Here is a 26,240-nt window from a genome sequence, read left to right as displayed (position 1 = left end):
CAGGGCACACAGTGACATTGGTGTGAGTAGTGGGTGAATAGGATAGGTTACATAGCAGTCTGTGCACAGGGCACACAGTGACATAGGTGTGAGAGGTGGGTGAATAGGATAGGTTACATAGCAGTCTGTGCACAGGGCACACAGTGACATAGGTGTGAGAGGTGTGTGCACAGTGCACACAGTGACATTGGTGTGAGTAGTGGGTGAATAGGATAGGTTACATAGCAGTCTGTGCACAGGGCACACAGTGACATAGGTGTGAGAGGTGGATGAATAGGATAGGCTACATAGCAGTCTGTGCACAGGGCACACAGTGACATTGGTGTTAGAGGTGGATGAATAGGATAGGCTACATAGCAGTCTGTGCACAGGGCACACAGTGACATAGGTGTGAGAGGTGGATGAATAGGAGAGGTTACATAGCAGTCTGTGCACAGGGCACACGGTGACAGTGCTGTGAGTGGTAGGTGAATAGGAGAGGTTACATAGCAGTCTGTGCACAGGGCACACAGTGACATTGGTGTGAGTGGTGGGTGAATAGGATAGGTTACATAGCAGTCTGTGCACAGGGCACACAGTGACATTGGTGTGAGTGGTGGGTGAATAGGAGAGGTTACATAGCAGTCTGTGCACAGGGCACACAGTGACATAGGTGTGAGAGGTGGGTGAATAGGATAGGTTACATAGCAGTCTGTGCACAGGGCACACAGTGACATTGGTGTGAGAGGTGGGTGAATAGGAGAGGTTACATAGCAGTCTGTGCACAGGGCACACAGTGACATTGGTGTGAGAGGTGGGTGAATAGGAGAGGTTACATAGCAGTCTGTGCACAGGGCAGACAGTGACATTGGTGTGAGTGGTGGGTGAAGGCGCTGCTGCCACCAGTCTGTATAGCGCTGCCGATCACGTGGGCCACTCCCGCCACCGGGCCCCTATGCAACAGTTAGTTTATTCTACTATTACTTTATTATACTAGTTTATTCCAAAGTATTGTAACTACTATATTATACTGTACAACAGCAGAGCAAATAGTGTGGCAGCTCTCACATCAGGAAATGCTGATGCTCACAATAACCCCGGCCTCCATGTTTTACTGAACACCTAACTACTATTTGTGAGTTGCTTTTGTGTTTTGATGTATAGGACTTTATATGTATTTGAGTGACCGTTGCATAATTTGTATCAATGTAAGAGTAAAGGTAGCATCATGCACACAAAGTCATTCACAATTGTATTTTTTTATTATATACAGTATTTGTTTCTCTACATAATTATTTTTAAATGCCAGTTGCAAATTACTAGATTTAAAAAAAAAAATTAGGCAAGGTTAGCTGGGCATCTGTAATACAGAAAGTTATCACCAGGGGGAGCCAGGTAACCGCTCAGTGCTGCGAAATATTAAGTGGAAAGTATCATACAAATTGAAACATAAATTTGTGTTCGTGGATAAAACACAGCCATGATTGTAATTTAGCCATAACTGGTTTACACTAACTTCATACACTGTATATATATGAATGTATATATATATATATATGTGAATAGGATAGGCTACATAGCAGCCTGTGCATAGGGCACAGCACTCCTAAAGCCTTCAATGCAGTCTTGCCAGGATGCCAGAACCATGTTGGAACATTACATATATATATATATATATATATATATATCACACTATATATACAATCCACATCGGCGGCACTCAGGTAAGAAAAAACGTCTCAACACAGGGGTATATTACAGACGTTTCGGAGCCATTTATTGCTCCATCATCAAGGTATATAATTTTTATTTTATTATTTTTTAAAATTATTTATATATATATATATATATATATATATATACATTTAAAAACAATGGGGTCATTTGCATTGAGACATAATTCTGTTTCTTGGTTTAATATATGCATGCCCATAATGCACCTGCGCACCTCTACGAGCCATATGTCTTGCGGGCGCTGCGGAGGCTGGTACTCATTTATGAGGATGACTCTCAGCGGCACTATGTAGCCGCTTCTCATTGGCTGACTGCTGACCTCTCCAGCTGATACTTCTTAAATTGTTAGTGTTGTCGCTATATCCCGAGTGAAGTCGCAGCCACGTATTTGTATTACTCATTTGATTTCCGCTTAGACTGTGACAACACAGAAGATTCCCGTTTGATTTTTTTTTTTTTTTAAACACAGATATTTTTCATTTACGTATTTTATATTTATTTGTATTTAATTAAATTTTACATTAAAATACCCGTTTTCTGTCCAGAAAATATTATCTCTTGTGTATATGACACCTTATTACATTATTATTATTATATTGTGTACAAATAGGGTTGGGACACTTTACAGCTGCATACACACGTAAAGATTTTCTGTCCAACCATCCAACTAGTTGATTGGTTGGAATGAAAATCTGGTAACGTATGGGAGTAACTGATGATCAGCAATTTGCTCCCAAAAGCCAGAAAATGGACAAAAACTGTTGTTTGAACAAATTGTTTCGATCAAACATTTAACAAACTTGTCTGACGGCCAATTTCATCTGTTTTCTGCCATTTAGGAGCAAATTGCTGATCATCAGTTACTCCCATACGTTACCAGATTTTCATTCCAACCAATCAACTAGTTGGATGGTTGGACAGAAAATCTTTACATGTGTACCCAGCTATAAACTGTAAGCTGAAAAATTGCATACACACGCAAAGATTTTTTTAACGATTAAAGATATCGTTTATCGTTCAATCGTTGAAAAAATCGTTCACTTTCTGAGTTAAAACGATGAACAATTATCGTTCATGCGCGTTCACGTTTGTAGTTTGTAGTTCATTCTGACTAACCAACTGAACGATTTTCATTAAGGGAAGTTACTAAAATCGTTTGTAGTTCAAAAAATCGTTCATTACACTTTAAAAAATCTGACAGATAATCTGACAGAAAATGGTTCATAAAATCGTTGGTGACAAAATCGTTGTGTGTGTATGCAGTTTTACTATTTACTAGAGATTTTCCTGAAAACCGAACACACCCAAGCTTTGGGGTTTTGAGTTGGGATCAGTTTTGGGATTCCGAGTAGAACCGAGTCCCGGCTCGGGTCTGCTCTAACTTCAGACCTCGGATTTAAAAAAATGAATCTCAAGTTTTGGATTGTATGAAAACAAGTCCAGATTACATGATTTTAGCTGTTAAAGAAATCCAAAACCAAATCAGAGCTAAAACACGGGGGTCCGCGCACATCTATGCTATTTACACTATCAAGCCGCATTCTCTACATTATCATGTGGTGTCTGTGTAATCCGGACAGACGCCTGGCACAAATGTTACTGTTTTAAACTGAGCCGTGTCCTCTTGAGATGTATTCAACTCAACGTATACATTTAAATATATATTGTTTGTTTACATTTGGCCAGCACGGTTTGTTTATAGGGCTTTTTAGTCCCGGTTCAGCCCTGTCAGCGATTAAACGTGAGAGCTGTGTTTCACAGCAAAGATTTATTTTTATTTTATTTTTAATTGAGCAATATTTTACCTCTGGCACATTTTGGTGCGGCTATAACGTACAATTACAGACATTAAACTGAGCAAATAATACATTGGTGGAATCACACGCCCCATTAGTGCAAACAATAAAATGGAATTTGAAGTTTTGAAGGATAACCGCACCTATGGATACAAATGAAACTTAATTACGTTTTTAAATGTGTTGCCCCTGTCACCATTCATCCTCATGTGCTGGGATGCCTGCTGGCGCTCATTAGGAATCACAATGGGCCGTCATTAACTTGTAGAGTGTTGTGCAAGCGAGGAACTTGCTGATATAATTATTGTCTGTGTTTAGAAAGCTGGCAAACAGCACTGACACAAAAGCAGATTTATAGCAATTAACAGGTCGGATTCATTTAGCAGCCAACGTTTCTGCTTAAAGACAGTGGGGTCTATTTACTAAGCCTTGGGCGGATATAAAGTGAATGGAATTAAAGTACCATCCAATCAGCTCCTAACGACCATGTTGTGTTTGAAAAATGACAGTTAGGAGCTGAATGGCTGGTACTTTATCTCCGTCCACTTTTTTTCCATCCAAGGCTTAGTAAATAGACCCCAATATGTCCTGGGTTCAAAGGACACCTGGAATAGAATGTATAAACAGGGCGAAGCTCGAATGATGCAGAAGACATGCCGTATTGGGATGTCGCTTTATATTGCATGGCTTTGGCTGCTTTTATGGGTTTGCACATAGCGTCGCGAATTAAAATAGCAATGAAGGTAGGGGTGCAAATAAGCTCTTTGTAGTGAGAAGCGTTCGGATAGCGGCATTGCTTGCTGAGTGCAGGCAGGGGTGCCAAGAGGGGGATGGGGCAGATACAGGTTGCATGGGCCTGGTGGGGGCCCAGGTCAGCTTGAGAGGTGGAGCAATGGCGCTCGCTCAGTGTTTCACAGGGAATTGTATGCAGGGTGGGGCATAGTCATGATTCTGCATTTGGCCACGCCCCCTCTAGTGCCAGGGCCCGTCTGATATCTCAGCAGCCCTGAGTGTAGAGTAGGTATCTGACAGCTGCTCAGTCAGATGAGTGCAGGGCAGTATATTTAAATGAGCTTTAAGGAGTTGCCACTGAACATACTGTACACCAGGGGTGGGGAACCTTTGTTTGGGACATTTTAATATATATAACATTATTCGAGGGCCCGGTGCAGGCCATGACACTTCCATGTGATGTCATACGGGGGCGGGACCACAATCGCTGATGATTACAGCAATGCCCGGATCATCCTGAGGATGCTCCGGGGAGTTTTAAGGGCAGCAGTGTGACTGTCTGACGCATCCTAAGGATGCTCCAGATGGCACTGCTGCATAGATTCTGGCTGCAGGGTGCCAATATAGGCACCCTGCTAGCCAGATGAGGCTAGCAGAAAAAAGCTCAGAGGGCAAGACCAAATGATTCCGGAGGCCTTATACGGCCCCCGAGCCTGATGTTCCCCACCCCTGCTGTACACAGACATTCTGGCTTCAGTGTGGGGCACGCAAGGCACTTCTCTGGGTCACAAGGACCCTGCTTTTGGTGTGGAGGCTGGTGCACATGCAGGGGCGTTCTTTTAATGGGTGCAGGGTGTGTGGGGAAGCCCCCACCACACACCGTACACCCTGCACACCGCAGTAAGGAAATATGCCGCGCAGACTAGTGCCCGGAGTCTACTGCTGCTGCCAGTTCGCTGGCGGTTGCCGGGGAGAGAGGAGGGGGCCCAAGTGCATTCCCCATCCGGGGCCCCCTCCTCCTATCTTCTTTCAATATGCCCCTGGTCACACGTGTAGATATGCAATAGAGTGAGCGTCTCAGTGTTTGCCCATTCAGATGCAGGCTACTACACCAGGGGGAGGCAGAAACTCGCATTTGCATATACTCACAGCTGCAAGAGCGGACGCAGTAGTTTCCATCAGGCCCATCGTTTTCTATGTCATTTGCTGCCTCTGTGCATTTAATGGAATGAGAAGGACCAGGACTGGCTTCTAGTGTCATCTAAAGAAAACTGGTCTAGAGATCTCCGGGGAGTGCATGGAATAGGATGGAGATGGAAGTATCAGAAATAGGTTTTATTAAAATTACACTGTACATAAAGAGCCAGCAGTAGTATGGTTGATGTACATGAGGAACAACTGCCAGACAACTGCAGCCTCTGAAGACTGTAGAATTGTGTCTATATACTAAAATCGACTGCTGATAAAAATGATTCCACCAACGAAAAAGCCAAGGTTACTTCTAGCGTCTGTTATAATCTACAGAAGGGGGGCATTATTCCTTATGGACACTGAAATTATGAAATCAGAACTCATTTCTTATGCAGAAACTACTTACAGGAGCTTATTCCTATATTATTATCACTTGTGTGTATTATAATGGTCTTCTGTGGATTTCTACATCACCTGCTGTGCGGATGAGGATTTGTAGCTCTGCAGATTTGTAAATTCTACAGCTCACCTTGTGCAATACATTGTGCTCAGTGACCCCTGTGTGCGATGAATTATTCAGCCCACTCTGCGGATGATAATCACATTCTGTTACCTCCGGGGACTGAAGTGTTGTATTCGCCTTAGGTTGTGCACTAGGGATTTTAGGCACAAAGTCTGGAACTGTCACATGTAACTGCCAACCGCAATTCTAAACGATGCTACCACTGTACTGTGGAGGCTCTGCAGAGATACATCCTGTGCCCAGCTCTGTTGTTATGGGTATAAACAGTACAATGCACTTCATCATTCTGCTTGTGTCCTCACTGCTGGCCAACTTGGGTCACGGTCTGGTCCGTGACATTTCTGTGACATTTATGGACTCACTCCCATCCTGTATCCAGTTCCTTCTACATACACCTTAGAAACACATAAACGTAGCTTATTCATGACGTTGCGAAGACACTTTTCTCCCATTTCAATGTTGCTGGACCAATATGCAGTCTGTCTCAAATTCCTATTGTCCTCTAGCTCAGTGGTTCTCGAATTCTGGTCCTCAAGACCCCAAACAGGTCACGTTTTTATTACTCACTGACACATTTTAAAAGATCCACAGGTGGAGCTAATAATTTCACCTGTTAAGGCCCCCATACATCAGAGATTGATTGCAGCAATTGTGCAATTTGCAATCGATTGTGTTTAAAAATCTTTCCCTTTTTCAATCGATTGTGGCAATTCTGCAATCTGCAATCGATTGAAAAAGGGAAAGATTTTTATACACCATCGATTGCAAATTGCACGATTGCTGCAATCAATCTCTGATGTATGGGGGCCTTTTTTCTATGAGGAGACCTGGTAAAACAGGCACTGTTTGGGGTCCTGTGGACAGAGGGCTTCATTCAGAGCCGCTCGTAAGCGGCAGCTCGTTCGTTCCGAGCGATGTTCGCACATCTGCGCATGCGTACGGATTGTAATACGCGTGTGCGAACCAGTCAGTGCGGCCGAAAATCGTGTGCTCGCTAAATAGCGAATGCCTGCTATTTTGAGTGACAGAATGAGGCGTATGTGGGTGGTAACAGGGGAAGGTGCTTGAAAACTGGGAGTGGAGATCCGAACGCAGGCGTGCCAAAAGGTCAAAATGGGCGTTTTAAGGGTGTGCATAATTAACAAAGCAGCGTCATCGACCACGTCACTTGGTTGTCTTTTAGCCAGAACTGCTCGCATGATTGCGGTAGGAAAAACCAACCACAAGAATAGCGAGCAGTTCATACGCCTTCGATGTACTCGATTAATCTAATAAATAGCGGAGAAGACGTATGATGCAAGCGGCCAGGGGGCGTTTTTTAAAAATAACGACCGCATGTTTTGTTCGCTAGTTCAGACATGGAGGCGTCAACAGACCGCAAAGAGCGAACGGTCAATTTAAATAGCAAGCCCCTTTTTCTGAACGAGCGAGCGCAAATAGCGTCCGGCTCTGAATCAGACCCTGAGTTTGAGAACCTGTGATCCAGGTGGTAAACTTGTGAGCAGTGACCTCTTGCTTACTTGTCTGTTTGTTAATATCCAGTCTAGAAAGCCGGGCTGAGGGCACAGTCACCAACGGGGCTGTAACTGTGCCGCCCCCTCTCAAACTTGCACCCTAAGCAGCGTCAACGGTCGCACCGCATCTGGGGCCTGAGTCAGATCCGCTCGCGAGCGTACAGTGCTCGCAAGCGGGTTGATGGTCCCCCATTGCGCATGCGCCACCTCCGGCGTGTGCATGCGCGAGACCCGTCCAGCAACGGCAGATCCGCCGCTACGGGTCTCGCTACAAGATGGGGTGGCTGTCGATGGTGAGTGACAGCTCGCCCCGTTTTGTAGGCGGGGAGGGGGGGTGGCTGCACAAACGCAGGCGTTCCCTTAGGAACGCCTGGCATTTGTGGGCGGCCCTACTGACATCACTAGTGAATCGGGTCTGAATCAGGCCCCTGGTACGGTCCTGGAGAATGCTGGCACTATAAATACATGTGGTAATTATTATTATTATTATTATTATTACTGGGAGGTTGGCTAGTAGTGCACACAGAAATGGTCCGCCTCAGCTTACTCAGGCTGGCCAGCTTGCGAGCCCTGAAGACTGCGTACGTCCACGCAGCCTCTGGGCTAGCCACTCCTGGAAAAGGGGGCGGACACACCCCATTTCCGGGAACGTCGGCCGGCCCCACACCGCCACTTAAATGCTTCTGCCTGTCAATCAGGGCTTGCGTGCGATTGAGCAGGACCCATTCTGCACACTCGCAGAATGGGTCCTGTGCACGATGATCGGGAATCTGCGTTCAGCACTGCACTGCTGAATCAAGCCCAGAGAAGGTATTATGGGCGTGTCACAGGCGTGTCAGTGCAAGCGGTTTGGACCTACACATTTAATGTGTTTAGGAAGAATGTGTGCTGGGCAGTCTTGGACTTGTGGAATAGACCCGTAGGCCGTGGCCTAGGAGGATGACAGGATTTCGGTGTTAGCAGTCTGATCCTTATTTCATTGTCTGAATGTTTTTTATTATGTAAGCCATCATTAATCCTGCAAATTCTACATTCACTTCTCAATTCAAAAAAACCTGTAACACATCAGGAAGTATAACAGTCCTGTTCTCAGCTGTGGTTCCTCTTTAGTGGTTCTCGTTAACCTTTTCCTGGCCTGGTATGAGATTAATAGCTGAGATAATTCAGCATCTGATTGCTATCACAGCACAGTCCCCATGTTTGCTGTTCAGCGGACACACTGCAACAATTATCCGATCCCCACATGTGATTATGAGATTCCCCTCCAGTCATTCTCCGTTACATTACATGACTTTCCCACATTGCACTGAGGACCAGACTGGTATCAATGGAAATGTTGTGTTTCCTGTGTGTAACAGCCATTTCATACACACACAGAGAGTGATATCTGGGGAGAACGGCCAACAATTCTACTTCATTGCAACATCTGTGGTGTCACTGTATATCAGTAGTGATGTTTATTGTAAATATAGTTTATACAAGAACAAATCACCTTTAGCGGTTCCCTTTCGTTTAAAGCTTGACCCACTCACCAGCCCCAAGGACCTGTGTGCAGCTCTGTGACCTTGTGATAGAGATGGCACTATTGGAAAGTGAAGGTTCAGGTCGAGCAGATGCCAATGACTGGGTACCATGCAATGAGATGTAGGCATGGATGAAAGTCAGAAGTGTGGATGAAAGTCAGATGTATGAAGTGTGGCTGAAAGTCAGAAGTATGGAGTGTGGATGAAAGTCAGAAGTATGGAGGTAAGTCAGAAGTATGGAGTGTGGATGAAAGTCAGAAGTGTGGAGTGTGGATGAAAGTCAGAAGTATGGAGGAGTGTGGATGAAAGTCAGAAGTATGGAGGGGTGTGGATGAAAGTCAGAAGAATGGAGTGTGGATGAAAGTCAGAAGTGTGGAGTGTGGATGAAAGTCAGAAGTATGGAGGTAAGTCAGAAGTATGGAGTGTGGATGAAAGTCAGAAATGTGGAGTGTGGATGAAAGTCAGATGTATGAACTGTGGATGAAAGTCAGAAGTATGGAGTGTGGATGAATGTCAGAAGTATGGAGTGTGGATGAAAGTCAGAAGTATGGAGTGTGGATGAATGTCAGAAGTATGGAGTGTGGATGAAAGTTCGAAGTATGGAGTGTGGATGAATGTCAGAAGTATGGAGTGTGGATGAAAGTCAGAAGTGTGGGGTGTGGATGAAAGTCAGAAGTGTGGGGTGTAGATGAAAGTCAGAAGTGTGGGGTGTGGATGAAAGTCAGAAGTGTGGGGTGTGGATGAAAGTCAGAAGTGTGGGGTGTGGATGAAAGTCAGAAGTGTGGGGTGTGGATGAAAGTCAGAAGTGTGGGGTGTGGATGAAAGTCAGAAGTATGGGGTGTGGATGGAGTGTGGATGAAAGTATGAAGTATGGAGTGTGGATGAAAGTCAGAAGTATGGAGTGTGGATGAAAGTCAGAAGTATGGAGTCTGGATGAAAGTCAGAAGAATGGAGTGCGGATGAAAGTCAGAAGTGTGGAGTATGGCTGAAAGTCAGAAGTATGGAGTGTGGCTGAAAGTCAGAAGTATGGAGTGTGGATGAAAGTCAGAAGTATGGAGTGTGGATGAAAGTCAGAAGTATGGAGTGTGGATGAAAGTCAGAAGTATGGAGTGTGGATGAAAGTCAGAAGTATGGAGTGTGGATGAAAGTCAGAAGTTTGGAGTGTGGATGAAAGTCAGAAGTATGGAGTGTGGATGAAAGTACGAAGTATGGAGTGTGGATGAAAGTCAGAAGTATGGAGTGTGGATGAAAGTCAGAAGGTCAAACCAAATTTGTACGTGTGAGGATTCACCTGAATGTGATAAAGCACAGGACATATAAGGTTAAGTCTAGTAGAGGTGGAACTTGCTATACCAGGCAGTGCCATAACTGGAAGTCTGGGCACCCCTGGCAAAGTGGATGGTTGGGTGCCTATACCCCTAATTCACTTTATATGCCACACTATTCTCCGTGTTCATATCATGACACACTGTGTCCCCAATTCAAATGATATGCCACACTACCCCCCAATCATTTTTTTACTCATTTGCTGATCTGAGTGTCTATGGTTGCTCTAGCAGCTCCAGTCCAAACCCCTGTCCTGTCACTTTTTCTAAGTGACATCTCATTATCACAAAGTCATGAAGCGTAAGCTGATTAAGGGTCCTTACAATGAACCCCCTATTGAGTTTCTGTGTAACCTTACTGAATTGATACTGGCGAATAACCTTTTCCAATATGGTGCTTGGTGCTACATGCAATTTGGCTCCAGCATATGCCAGTTTATATATGGTGAATATGTAGGGCAGAATATTTATCCAATATATGGTCCCAGCATCCTGCGGTACTTTAGGTACATTGACGACATCTTTTTGTTATTGACCAGCACCCAGGAGGCCTTTGAGCCCTTGGTTGCTGACTTGAATCAATTTCAGATACCTATCCGATTTACCTGTCAAGTCCATAAGGGAAACATTGCTTTTAGGATGTATGGGTGTACCCTTCTTTTGGTGGTCTTAAAATAACCCTTTATAACAAAAAATCCACCAATCGTAATATGATTATAAGTGCCAATAGCCACATCTGCCTGCACTTAAGAAAAGGATACCAGTGTCACAATACATGAGGGCGCTAAGAATTAATTCAGACACACACATTGATGAGAAACAACTAAATGAGATGACTCAAGTATTTTTACAATGAGGCTACTCATGTGAAATACTCAAGAAATGTTTATTGAGGGCAAAGTTAAAACACCCACATTCAACACATCAGAAATAGGAGACAAATGATTTGGTCATAATAACGACCTTTGACACCAATTCCAATATATTCTGTAAATCTATCCCTGAGCAATGGGATATAGTGAAAATCATTGACAGCTGCCCCTCTTTGGTGCGAGACCCGTAGCAATGGAGCGCCCATCGCTGGCCGGGTCTCGCGCATGCGCAGCGGGGGACCATCAACCCGCTTGCGAGCGCTGTGCGCTCGTGAGCGAGTCTGAATCAGGCCCAAAGGTCGAAGTGCTATAAGTTTGCACAACTTGTTGTGCCTTGTTAGCCGGATCATTCTTTAAACATACACACCGCGGTACAAAAATTATGATTAAATATCCAGTAACGTGTTCAAAGGAATTTGTGGTGTATCTATTGTACTGCCCCTGTGGCCTAAATTATGTAATTAAAACCGTCTGTGCACTCAAAGAACTCATTGCCAACCACAGACCAGCCAACCACAATCGGCACTAACAGTTGGAACTTCAGATAAACCTGTAGCAAGACATTTTGCGGAATTGGGTCACACATTGGGAAGTCTGATATATACCATTATAGGCCATGTCCTTTGAGAGAAGACAAAGGGAGAATTCTCCTACAAAAGGAGGCAAAATGGATACCCAGGCTTCAAACTTTTAGCCCATTGGGGATGAAAGCTCATATTCCAATTAAATGTTTCCTATAGTGACACCGGGCAGGATGCAGCAAAGGTAGAAATGCGGTCAAACCCCGTAAATGCAGGTTTGACGGCATTTCTCATATGCACCACGCCCTGGAATGTGATGGAATCCGGGGCTTGGTTTCAGTGGGTAATGCCATCTTCCTGATAGCGTTACCCTATAGAAATCTCATCTGACTGATTCTGGGCAATGCCTTATTTCTTCTCCAGGATGGTGGACACTTTCTAGAGCGGACTTCTGGCAGCAGGGAACCCAGGTCGGTGGTAGGATCACGAAGCCGGAGGGTTCTCCTCGCCCGCTCGCCGGATCACAGGTGGCAGTACCGTGGGGGGACTTTTCCAGACTGCCTGCAGGTCCACTAGTCGATCCCGGGAGACTTTGTGGGATATTCCAGCATATGCTTGTTTTGGGTGTTTGGAAACTACACCCCAACTACACGGTACGCGGCCTTACATGTTATTGGATGGTGGACTGTCATTCATTTTTATTGTTTATGGATATTTTGAAGAAATACAATTGTTATACAGTATTTCACTAGGTGGAGTTTTTTGCTTTTCTCTTTTATATACTTCCTAAATCCATTGAAGTGATTTGGGTGTGCCATAAGAGAAGATCAAAAGAGAATCAAGCAAGAACTGTCCACTTTTATCCTTGGAAATGGAACATTGATAGGTGGAACATTTAATGAAGTGCCTTTGGTATAAAAAAACACCTATACCCTGACCTTTTGGCGCAAGGATAATACTTGTTATATATTTGTTACCCTATAGAAGCCTATGGGCTTCTATTGGGAGAGTTCTGTGAGAGGGATCCCTTCCACCACCCCCGCGGTGCGTGCGTCATTCTGCGCATGCAGGTTATAGATCCGGAAGTCCCTCATTCGCAAAGGTCTGCTCTTACCAAGAGAGTGGTCCTTTGCGCATTCCTACAGGCATACATTTTAGTGTGCATGTGCCTTAAGGGGGGCATCCACTAGACGATTTTAGCAGACGATTGAACGATAACGATATCATTATCGTTCAATCGTTTAAAAATCGTTTGCAAATCGTGCAGTAATTGTTTCTAACAATGTACGATGCGCGCTCCCGCTGGTCGTTTGATCGTCTCCTCCATCGACTGAACATGCAGGTCAATTTCACTTGATTGCTTACAAATCGTTTACACATCGTTCACGCTGAACGATCAAACGATGAACCACTATCTGCCCACTATTGCTGAAAGCTCTCAATCACAGATTGAAACAACATAGTTTATCGTTAGATCTTCTGCAAATCGTTTGCAAATCGTTTGTGTAACCCCTTTCCTATGTTACCAAGTTAATTAAATGTGCCTCCACCCAGGCTTATTATTATTATTGCAAATTCTGATTAGGTTCACCTGGGAAAACCTATTGCTATATATATAACTATATAGGTAAATTAACACTCTGTGTTCGTGGATGAGGTGTTAGTGTTGTGCAGGCAATATTTTACCAGTTTTAATGTAGCCGAAACCACCTGTTCTCTCCTTAGGATCTTCGGCTGTACTCCAGTCTTCCGGCAGGTATGTATTCAACACCAGAGATAGATATACAGATTTATAATACGTGTGATTTCTATGAAGGTTTAACTTTATATTCACATGAAATAAGCATAACAGAGTACACTAGGTTTAGTTTTAAACACTCTATAAATGCATTACTTAGGGACTCATATAACTTTATAAGCCTTTAAGAGTCAGTATAATGTCAGTTGAAGTCCAGCAAGGCTTATATTATTTATACTAGTGAGATTGGCATACACTGCATATAACACCTGAAAAGTATTTATCCATTCTGACAGTATGAGTCCAGTAGATCAATACCTCTCCCTTTCAGGGGAATTGAGCATACGTAAAGCAATTCATAAACATATATATTGACACACCAAAAGATGAGAGAGGGCAAAAGTCAGTGTAGAAGGCTATGTGTCATTAATTTCTAATACCCCAATCTTTACTAGATGTCTCTTCCTGAAAACACTGTATCTTTCCTGACCAGCAAAGTATCTCCCTTGATCCTACTCCTACTGTGTTTCCACTCCAAATGTCTGGAATCCAGGTAGGCTATGTGGTACTCAGTCTATGCAACTATAAGACGGTGGAGGTAATCCCATCCTCAGTCCCTGGCATCAGTTACAAGTTATGCTTGCTATGGCTAATAGTATAGCTCTCCTGTATTTGGTTATAATAGTTATCCAGTAATAGAGGCTTAGTGACAAACTTCCTTAAATAGTCTATAGACTCCTCTATTACTTCTCTAAGGCTATGGCTGCATGTAGTGGTTCCCACTGATCCTGTCACTGCATAAGGATTATAAAAGGCTCAGTACATATATGTGAGTGGGATGTGTTGATTCTCTGTGGTACTCACTCAGAGGACCAATGCGTGGGCAGCTCTTTACCCTCCAGATCCTTACGATGGCTTTGGGAGAGATAGAGGCTTAACTCTGCCACTACTTGTGGAGGGGTGTGATTCTCACTCCCCCTGACCTCAGCGCATCACTGCCCGAGTAAAAACAGTCAGCAGCAGCCCCGCCCCCTCTGACGACGCGGCCCTCAGGTCCCAGCCTCCGGATCTACCAGCCAGGCACTGCCGCTGCCGGAAGCCAGCGCAGCCCCTCAGTGCTCCCGGAGATGTCTGCTTCCAGCCGCACGCTGCCGATCACCGGCGGCCTCCCTCAGCCCCACACTGGCCGCTAATCCCGCTGACTCATCTGCCGCCTGTTATAGCTCTGAGGCGCGGCAGTAACGGTGAGTCAGAGGACCCGGCGCTGGTGAGGGGAACTGCAGTCTGCCCCCCCGATGGCTGCCAGCCACTATTTATATCCTTCCCCCGCACGCGACTAGCTTTTGCCGCCTAGCGCACGAGCTCCTAGCCCTTCCAGTACCTTCTCTGCTTCCACGAGACCTTCTTTCTATACAAGTGCTTGAGCCACTACCCTGTGTGTATAATGCCCTACATGACTTCTGCCTGCCCTGTACAGAACGAAACATATTATTCACACCATATTAACAATCTTATATATACCCACATGAATATACATATATACTATACACATTATACCCAAACTCACTAATACCTCTTTTCCACCAAAAACCCAGGTCCGACCTGGGTTTTTGGACATGGTTCCAACCCTGGTCAGACCCATTTACACTGCACCTTTCATCTGGGTTACTCCCAGGTCAGCCCTGTTCACACTGAACTCAGGTCTGCCCTGCTAAACCTGTGAGGTCATAAAAAGTGGGAGGTGAATGCTCCACAACCACCAATCAGCTCATTTTAGGCATGATCCAGGTCAGATAACCTGGGTTGCACCGTTTACACTGCACCATTACCCGGGTCCATCCTGGGTCCAACCCTGGTACCTACCTGGGTTGGATTGCAGGGTCACTTGACCCAGGTTATTTTTCAGGGACCCTTTTACACTGAGCTGCGACCCGGGTAGACCCAGCAAAAACCCAGGTTTTTGCTCTGGTGTAAAAGGGGTATAAGTGGCACATACTATATGTCTTTCCATATGAATTAATACTCAATATTATGCCCTACTACATAACCACAGGGTTGCCAGACAGCTAATCCCCAAGATCAAGTGTATTGCTAATACTAAGATATGTATTTACATCTGTATTTCTGTTTATTTTCCTAAGCCGCATATTAATGTGGCAACATTTGCAAATCGTTCAGAGTGGAAGATCAAATTTCAAGGGAAAATTCAAGGGAAAATCGTTAAGAGGTTGGACAGGGATAAAATCGTCTAGTGGATGCCCCCCATTACTATTTTAATTAGTGTTTTGTATGGTCATATGTTTTTCTAATAATGTAGTGTTTATGTGGTCCTTATCTGCCATTGGAACCTATGTAGTATATATGCTTATTGTTACCTGCAAATGTGGCTGTATGGCCTATATTTATATTAAATGTATATCTCTTTCAGGTGGCTTAGCAACCATAAAATATACGAGTACATTTACTTACATTCCTGTATGTATGTTTTCATTATATACACCAGCATCTATTGTTGTGTATTGCATTATATACACCCTCTGGTATGTTCAGGTGATTCTCATGACTAAGATCCCAGAGGGGATCAAAACTTTGAGAGGAGATATTGATTTCTGTATAACATGTCTTCAATGATAATTAGGGGTGTGCACCGGCCACTTTTCGTGTTTTGGTTTTGGATCTGGATCTTTCTTCGTGTTTTGGATCTGGATTGGTTTTGCCAAAACCACCCTTCCGTGTTTTGGGTTCTGGGTTTTGTGTTTTGGATCTGTATTTTTTTGAAAAAAAGCATAAAAACAGCTAAAATCACAAAATTTGTAGGTTTTTCTGCTCCTATGCTATTATTAACCTCAATAACCTTAATTTCCACTCATTTCCAGTCTATTCTGAACACCTCACATCTCACAATAGTGTTTTTATGTCCAAGAGGTTGCACCGAGGTAGCTGGATGACTATGCTAAGCGACACGAGTGGGCGGCACAAACACGTGACCCATCTAGGCGTGAAACTGCAGTGGCAGACAGGATGGCAGTTTGAAAAACTAGGCCCCAAACTGTACATAATGCAAAGAAAAAAAAGAGGTGCAAGATGGAATTGTCCTTGGGCCCTCCCACCGACCCTTATGTTGTATAAACAGGACATGCACACTTTAACAAACCAATCATTTCAGCGCCAGGGTCTGCCACACAACTGTGGCTGAAATGATTGGTTCGTTTGGGCCCCCACAAAACAAGCTGGCAATTAATCTGTCCCTGCACAAACTGGCTCTACGGAGGCAAGATGTCATCCTCATGCTCCTCATCCACCGATTCCTCACCCTCTTCAGTGTGTACATCCTCATCCTCACAGAGTATTAATTCGTCCCCGCTGGAATCCACAACCACAGGTCCCTCTGTACGTTCTGGAGGCTGGTCTCCCTGGAAGAGTTGATAATTCATTTTATGAACATCATCTTCTCCACATTTTGTGGAAGCAACCTCCTATGCCTTTCGCTGACAAGGTTCCCGGCTGCACTAAACACTCTTTCGGAGTACACACTGGAGGGGGGGCAACTCAGGTAAAATAGAGCCAGTTTGTACAGGGACCTCCAAATTGCTTCTTTTTCCTGCCAGTACAGGTACGGACTGTCTGACATGCCTACTTGGATGCTGTCACCGATGTAATCCTTTAACAGACAGACGCACGCTTGTCGCTGCTGCTTTGAGGATGCAAGTGCGGCTACAGCCCACACAATTCACAAAGACAGAAAAAAAAAGAAGAATATTTTTATTGTTTGTGGAGCGCACTTTGAGGGTTACACCACCCTTTAACAGACAGATGCACGCTTGTCGCTGCTGCTTTGAAGATGCAAGTGCGGCTACATCGCACACAAGTCACAAACACTTCAAAAAAATAGTTTTTTAGTTTTTGGAGCACTTTGAGAGTTACACCACCCTTTAACAGACAGACGCACGCTTGTCGCTGCTGCTTTAAGGATGCAAGTGCGGCTACAGCCCACACAATTCACAAAGACAGAAAAAAAAGAACAATATTTTTATTGTTTGTGGAGCGCACTTTGAGGGTTACACCACCCTTTAACAGACAGATGCACGCTTGTCGCTGCTGCTTTGAAGATGCAAGTGCGGCTACATCGCACACAAGTCACAAACACTTCAAAAAAATAGTTTTTTAGTTTTTGGAGCACTTTGAGAGTTACACCACCCTTTAACAGACAGACGCACGCTTGTCGCTGCTGCTTTAAGGATGCAAGTGCGGCTACAGCCCACACAATTCACAAAGACAGAAAAAAAAGAACAATATTTTTATTGTTTGTGTAGCACACTTTGAGGGTGTCACCACCCTTTAACAGACAGAAGCACGCTTGTCGCTGCTGCTTTGAGGACAGTATCATATGCAGTGACAGTAGACTTGTCAGAAATTGTTGGCACGTCCTTCAGTCCGGACCAGATGTCCAAACCAGCCCTTGACTTAAGACACAGGCGCACGCTTGGCGCTGCTACTATGTTGATGCACGTGCGGCTACATCACACACAAGTCACAAACACATTAAAAAAATAGTTTTTTCTTTTTTGGAGCACTTTGAGGGTTACACCACCCTTTAACAGACAGACGCACGCTTGTCGCTGCTGCTTTGAGGATGCAAGTGCGGCTACAGCCCACACAATTCACAAAGACAGAAAAAAGAAGAATATTTTTATTGTTTGTGTAGCACACTTTGAGGGTGTCACCACCCTTTAACAGACAGACGCACGCTTGTCGCTGCTGCTCTGAGGATGCAGGTGGAATCTAGACGGGATTTGGAACCGGGGACACACTACCTCCATCAATTGTTTAAATCCCACTGCACTAATGGCGGATACCGGACGCACGTCTAACACCAACATAGCAGTCAAGGCCACAGTTATACGTTTTGCTTCAGGATGACTGCTGTCGTACTTCATCCTCATCGCTAGGGACTGTTGGAGGGTCAATTGTTTAGTAAAAGTAGTGATGTTCCTACTTCCTCTTTGGGATGATGAACAACTCCCAGCAGCAGCAACAGCACTAGGAGGAAGTGGTTCTTGATCTTTCCCTATTTTATTTTTATCGGAGAAAGTTTGGTCCTCCATTTATGTTATATTGATATATATGTGCGGCTAAAGCGCACACAAACACAGAAAATATTTTTTTATTTTTGCTGGAGAGTAGTGCACTTTGTGGGTTACACCACCCTTTAAGAAATGAGCCAGCCGCCTCTTTACTTATGGGACACAGGCGCACGCTTTGCGCTGCTCCTTTGTTGATGCACGTGCAGCCACAGTGCACACAATTCACAAACACAGAAAATATATATTTTTTTGGTTTGGACTGGAGTGTACTTTGGGGGTTACAGCACCCTTTAACGGTCAAGCCAGCCGGCCCTTTACTTATGACACAGGCGCACGCTTGGCACTACTTTGTTGATGCACGTGCGGCTACTGCGCACACAATTCACAAACGCAGAAAATATATATTTTTTTGGTTTGGACTGGAGTGTACTTTGGGGGTTACAGCACCCTTTAACGGTCAAGCCAGCCGGCCCTTTACTTATGACACAGGCGCACGCTTGGCACTACTTTGTTGATGCACGTGCGGCTACTGCGCACACAATTCACAAACACAGAAAATAATTTTTTTTTTGGTTTGGACTGGAGTGTACTTTGGGGGTTACAGCACCCTTTAACGGTCAAGCCAGCCGGCCCTTTACTTATGACACAGGTGCACGCTTGGCACTACTTTGTTGATGCATGTGCAGCTACTGCGCACACAATTCACAAACACAGAGAATAAATATTTTTTGGGTTTGGACTGGAGTGTACTTTGGGGGTTACAGCACCCTTTAATGGTCAAGCCAGCCGGCCCTTTACTTATGACACAGGCACACGCTTGGCACTACTTTGTTGATGCACGTGCGGCTACTGCGCACACAATTCACAAACACAGAAAATAATTTTTTTTTTGGTTTGGACTGGAGTGTACTTTGGGGGTTACAGCACCATTTAACGGTCAAGCCAGCCGGCCCTTTACTTATGACACAGGCGCACGCTTGGCACTACTTTGTTGATGCACGTGCGGCTACTGCGCACACAATTCACAAACACAGAAAATATTTTTTTTTGGTTTGGACTGGAGTGTACTTTGGGGGTTACAGCACCCTTTAACGGTCAAGCCAGCCGGCCCTTTACTTATGACACAGGCGCACGCTTGGCACTACTTTGTTGATGCACGTGCGGCTACTGCGCACACAATTCACAAACACAGAAAATAATTTTTTTTTTGGTTTGGACTGGAGTGTACTTTGGGGGTTACAGCACCCTTTAACGGTCAAGCCAGCCGGCCCTTTACTTATGACACAGGCGCACGCTTGGCACTACTTTGTTGATGCACATGCGGCTACTGCGCACACAATTCACAAACACAGAAAATATATTTTTTTTTTAGCACTTGGGGGGAGCACCCCTGATGGACAGAGCACCCCCTGGACAACACTACAGCACCCCTTTAGGACTGGGACACTGCACAGGACTTTGGAGTGGACACAGCCCCTATGGAGAACTGACTGCACAACACAGTCCAGCCAGCCCCTATGGACTTTGAAGTAGTGGACACAGCCCCTATTAACAACAGCAGCACAGCACAACACAGCCAGCCCCTATGGACTTTGAAGTAGTGGACAACAGCAGCACTACACTACACTACACAGCCCAGCCAGCCCTAACTCCCACCCTCCCTCTTCACTGTCCACAGCCGAGTGAGAAAATGGCGCCGACGCGGGTACCTTATATAGGATCCAAAACCCGCGAGACTCGGAAGGCGGGATGATGACGTTTTGCCTCGATTTCAGATCCGAGTCAGGCGGGAAAAGTCGAGCCTGACTCGGATCGGACTCGGATCGGGGGGGCTCGGGGGGGTTCGGATTTCAGATATCCGAACCCGCTCACCCCTAATATATATATATATAATATATATATATATATATATATATATACACACAGCGGGTAAAATAAGTATTGAACACATCAACATTTTTCTCAGTAAATATATTTGTAATGGAGATATTGTAATGGAATTTTCACCAAATGTTAGCAACATCCCATGCAATCCACACATGCAAAGAAATCAAACCATAGATGTCCATAAATTAAGTTATGTGTAATAATGTGAAATGACACAGGGAAAAAGTATTGAACACATGAAGAAAGGGAGCTGCAAAAAGGCATGGAAAGCCAAGACACCAGCTGAAATCTATCACTAATTAGGAAGCAATCCTGCCCCTTGTCAGTGCTAATTAATATAAGCTGGTTCAGTCCCAACTGATGGCCTATAAAAAGTAGAGAACCGGACCCACCAGAACTTTGGGGATCCGGGGCGATCGGAGGCGCCCCTCGGATCTCTCCTCCTGCCCCGGATCCCTAATCGAGGCAAAACCGCGCTATCCTCTGTTGGATCGCGAGGTTTTGCCTCAAGCGGCCATTATTAAAAATCCCTTTGCCTTCAATGGGCAAAGCGCTGATTGGCTGACAGAGCCATCTGTCACGGCTCTCAGCCAATCAAAATTAAGCCCAATGAATGCAGGGAAAAAAGAAGATGGCGCTGGTTCCCACGGCCAGCACCCCCCACTGCCAACACACCTGCTGCCGGCACCCCCTGCTGCCGGCACCCCACGCTGCCAACACACCAGCTGTCGGCACGCCCACTGCTGACACCACCGGCTGCCCCACTGCTGACACTACTGGCTCCCTCATGCTGCCGACACCACCGGCACCCTGCATTGAGAACACCCCTGCACTGCCGACACAGTCAGCAAACCTGCACTGAGGACACTGCTGGCACCCCCGCTCTGCCGACACCGCTGGTACCCTGCACTGAGGACACTGCCATAACCAAAGGCACTGCCATCCTATGTACTGAGGACACCGTCAGCAATCCCCGCACTGCCGACACAGCCAGCAAACCTGCACTAAAGACACATCGCTGGCACTGCCAACATCGCCGGTACCCTTCACTGAGGACACCGTCAGCAACCCCGCTCTGCCGACACTGCTGTCACAGTAAGTGCACTATTGGTGTATCCAACCCACACTGTATAACACACTGTATCCATGTTGGAAATTGGAAGCTGAACTGCCACATGTTAGTGCCACCCACTGTGTCACTTAGCTTAGTCAGCCAGCTAGCTGGATGCAACCATTTGACCTTAACTAGATGAAAAAAAAAATATTGTGAGGTGGTCAAAATTGATTGGAAATTAATGGAAATAATTGTTATTGAGGTTAATAATACTGTAGGAACAAAAACAGGCCCATTTTACATGATTTTAGCTGTTTTTATGATATTTTAAGAAAAAATCCAGATCCAAAACCAAAACCGAAAAACAAAACACCAAGGAAAAAATCCAAAACCAGATTCAGATCCCAAACCAGGGGAGATCCAGATCCAAAACCAAAACCAAAATACGAGGGTCGGCGCACATCTCTAATAAAAAGGTGTCTCATTACCAAGGTGTCACACAAGAAACATCTCATTATGGGTAAAAGCAAAGAGCTCTCTCAAGACCTTCGCAACCTTATTGTTGCAAAACATACTGATGGCATTGGTTACAGAAGGATTTCTAAACTTCTAAATGTTCCTGTGAGCACTGTTGGGGCCATTATCTGGAAGTCGAAAGAACATACTTTCACAATAAACCGGCCACGACCAGGAGCTCTTCGCAAATTTTCTGACAGAGGAGTGAAAAGAATTATTAGAAGAGTTGTCCAAGAGCCAAGGACCACTTGTAGAGAGCATCAGAAAGATCTGGAATTAGCAGGTACAATTGTTTCAAAGAAAACAATAAGTAAAGCACTCAGCCTCCATGGCCTGTATACACGCTCACCATGCAAGACTCCATTGCTGAAGAAAAAGCACGTTGAAGCTCATTTAAAGAGCCTGATTCAGACCCGGTTGCAAGCGCTGAGCGCTCGCATCCGGGTCGATGGTGGCCCACTGGGCATGCGCACGACGGAGCCGGCTCCGTCATGCGCATGCGCAAGACCCGGATAGCAACGGGCGCTCTGGTGAGTAACAGCTCGCCCCCTTTGGTGGGCGGGCCGGGGGCGTGGCCGGCCAAATGGAGGCGTTCCTAACGGAACACCTGCCGTATGGGGGCGGCCCCACTGACATCACCAGTGATGTCACTGAGAGAGCTTCTGGCTCTATTAGAGCCAGAAGCTCTCTGGGGCTTGCGGCCACGAGACCCTACCTCAAGGGTCTCGTCGCAAGCCCGATGGTCGCGATGGTCTTGACCATCGGAATTTGATGGAGTTACTATTCGCCACTGTGAGGTGGCGAATAGCAGGACAGACTTACATGCTTCCAGCTGTGCAGGTCCCCCGGAGTCTTCCTCTGGCGCTCTGGTGCGTCCTCTGGCTCCGTCTGCAATGCTGACATTGTGTTCTACCAGCAGAACACAATAAAGTTTAGAAAAAAAAAAAAAACTTTTCTTTTTTTCTAAACAGTACTGTGTGCTGCTGGGAGACCACATGACAGACGAGCAGGACGGAGCCGGAGGCGCTGCAGTGGCCAGGTAAGTGCGGGATGGGGAGAGGTGAGCGGAGGGGGGAAGGGGAGTTGGGGGGGGCGCACACAAACTTACCGCAGCTGTAAGCAGTGCTGCGCATGCGCTGGGTTTACGATTGTAACAGCGCATGCACAGCACGGATTCCAGCTGCAGTAAGTTAGAGCAGGCAGGGAAAACTATCTATTTCATCGCAAAAATGACAGCTTTTCGGAATAGATAGTTATAGGGAGGAGGAATGATGAATTCCTCCGGTAATTAGGTAAAACTCCATACGAGTTCTAAACCTAATTACCTCCCTCGATATTTTAGGTATGATGAATAGGCCTCATAGTCTGGTCAGATGAGACCAAAATGTAACTCTTTGGATGCCATAATACACACCATATTTGGAGGAGAAATGGCACTGCACATCACGCCAAAAACACCATACCAATAATGACGTTTGGAGGTGGGAACATCATGGTGTGGGGCTGTTTTTCAGCATACGGTACTGGCATACTTCATGTGATTGAAGGAAGGATGAATGGAATCATGTACTGAGACATTCTTGATAAAAATCTGCTGCCATCTACCAGGATGCTGAAGACGAAACGAGGGTGGACATTTCAGCAAGACAATCATCCCAAACACACAGCCAAGGACACTCTTTTGGTTTCAGAAAAAGAAAATAAAGCTGCTAGAATGGTCCAGCCAATCACCTGACTTGAATCCAATTGAAAATCTATGGAAAGAACTAAAGATCAGAGAGCCTGATTCAGACCCGCTCGCAAGCCTAATGCGCTCGCAAGTGGGTCGATGGCCGGGTGCGCACTGCTTGTGCGTGAGCCCCGAAGCGAGCGAGAAATCACTCGCTCCGGGGCTAGCAACAAAACGGGGCGGCTGTCGATGTTGATCGACAGCTCGCCCCATTTTGTAGGCGGGGAGAGGGGGTGGCTGGCCAAACGGAGGCATTCCCAAAGGAACGCCTGCCATTTGTGGGCGGCCCTACTGACATAACTCGTGATGTCAGTAGTTGAGCTTCCTGGTCTATTAGAGCAGGAAGCTCACTGGGGCTCGCTGGAACGAGACCCTACCACAAAGGTCTTGTCACAAGCCCGATGGTCGCGATGGTCACTGTGATACACGGGTCTCTCACTTCCCATTCTCTGCAATAGCATAATGGCAAGCAGCAGAACTCTGTGATGGATCAGGTTCTCTCAGACCCCTCTATTTTCTTCTTTCTAGAGATAAGCTTGTCTAAATGATAATTTTGTATCTCTTTAATATTTTGATTATTAATCCTTGAAGATTTATATGACCTGGGTGTATTTTATATACTGTCTTTGTCACATCAGTACTATCCAGTATTGTGTATATTTTTTGTGAATGTGTGTTGTATTGTCTTTATATTTCGCCGTCTTCACAGGGATTAATACGTTTCTCCCTTACACCCTTTTCTCTTTATAATGTTCAGTGTTTGTATGTTATGTTAGTCCAATTTTATATTTAACACATAATAAAAGTTATATTTTATTTATATTGATTAGCTATTAGAGTGCTCCACTATAGAGTCTTGGATTTGGTCTTAGGACCTTTTTCCCCCTTTCGTTTACTGTATTTGTTTACTCTGAGCAGCACCACAACAACTTCTATAATTTACACATACGTGTTTATGGTAATATTGTGGATATAGTGCCACCCTTATCTTTCAAGGTTTGGCTGATTAATATCTAATAATAACTTTCAATTTATACATGACATAAATGGTGTTATTGTTACCTGTGCGGTGAGTTCTCCTGTCTTCCCTTTCCCTTTTTCTTTATTTCATAGAAGAGGCCACAGAACCTTCAAAATTTGAAGACTGTTTGTGTGGAAGAATGGGCCAAAATCACACCTGAGCAATGCATGCGACTAGTTTCTCCATACAGGAGGCGTCTTGGAGCTGTCATTACCAACAGAGGCTTTTGTACGAAATATTAAATACATTTCAGGAAGTGTGGGCCTGATTCAGAGCCGGACGCTCTGACCAGAGCGCTCGCTCTGAATCAGGGCCGGCCTAGCTGAAAATGGTGCGGCCTCCTGGCCGCTCGCATAGCTGTGGGTGACCACCCACAGCTTATGCGAGCATCCATGATGATGGTCGCGATGGTCAAGACCATCGCGACCATCGGGCTTGCGACGAGACCCTGCGGTAGGGTCTCGGTGACCGCAAGCCCTGGAGTGATTTTGGCTCTATCAGAGCCAAAATCACTCCCACTGACATCACTAGTGATGTCAGTGGGGCCAGACCCAGACGGAAGGCGTTCCCATGGGAACGCCTCCATCTGGCAGCCACGCCCCCGGCACGCCCACCAAAGGGGGCGTGCTGTCACTCACCATCGACAGCACGCCCCCTTGGTGCGAGACCTGGAGCGACAGCTTCCCCGTCGCTCGCCGGGTCTGGCGCATGCGCACGACGGAGCTCCCTCCGTCGTGCGCATGCGCACTTGGGCACCATCGACCCGCTTGCGAGCGTACAGCACTCGCGAGCGGGTCTGAATGAGACCCTGTGTTCAATACTATTTCCCTGTGTCATTTCACATTATTACACATAACTAAATTTATGGACATCTATGGTTTGATATCTTTGCATGTGTGGATTGCATAGGTTATTGCTGATATTTGGTGAACATTTCATTACAATAGCCCCATTACATATATATTTACTGAGAAAAATGTTGATGTGTTCAATACTTATTTTACCCGCTGTATGTATGTATATATATATATATATATATATATATATATATATACAAAACCCCTTCAAGTCCTCTCCTATTAGACGCTCATGCGCATATGACAGTAACCGTTCATTGCCATCTTGATGCTAAAGCATTGGCATGTCTATAACAGGTGCACATGGGCCCCTGCACCCATAATTACCTTTCCGGAGTCCCGCGTCAGTCGGCCCTGCAGTACAACAGCAATCATTGGGAAAATGGTGCATCAGCCATTTTCCTGGTGTTTTGCGTATGCGCAATAGAGAAGTCTCCGGGAACATGGCACTGTCACCATATTCCCGTGTTCCCAGAGACCTGTACAGCGCAGTAGACCCTGCCACAAAGCCAGAGAGGGGGGGGTGGGTCAGTACACCGGCCCCTCTCCTCTCCTAAACCGCCTCTGCGCCAAACAATAAAACCTCCGCTTAGGATCGAGAGCCCTGGAGTGTTACACTGCTACTTTCTGTATTGCTGTAATAC

The 26,240-nt window shown here is 45.5% G+C and overlaps 1 protein-coding gene across 6 annotated transcripts in view; it reads left to right on the top strand.

Annotated features, from left to right (window-relative positions):
- FAM167A (family with sequence similarity 167 member A) overlaps window positions 1-26,240 on the top strand; it is a 134,353-nt gene that overhangs the window by 16,093 nt on the left and 92,020 nt on the right. For 3 of the 6 annotated variants that reach the window (XM_088467209.1, XM_088467206.1, XM_088467204.1), the window contains 3 exons: window positions 12,134-12,363; window positions 13,436-13,466; window positions 13,904-14,001. The exons of 1 other annotated variant lie outside the window; for it this stretch is intronic. The gene's annotated coding sequence lies outside the window, so the exon portion shown is untranslated. The remainder of the gene's footprint in view (window positions 1-12,133; window positions 12,364-13,435; window positions 13,467-13,903; window positions 14,002-26,240) is intronic. 2 more of the 6 variants (XM_088467205.1, XM_088467207.1) reach the window with 2 other exon arrangements.

Source organism: Taudactylus pleione, unplaced genomic scaffold (assembly GCF_031769625.1).
Source record: "Taudactylus pleione unplaced genomic scaffold, aTauple2 ptg000070l, whole genome shotgun sequence".
Lineage (NCBI taxonomy): Eukaryota > Metazoa > Chordata > Amphibia > Anura > Myobatrachidae > Taudactylus > Taudactylus pleione.
The sequence above is the reverse complement of the archived record's forward strand: the minus strand, read 5'-3'. Positions and strand labels throughout refer to the sequence as shown.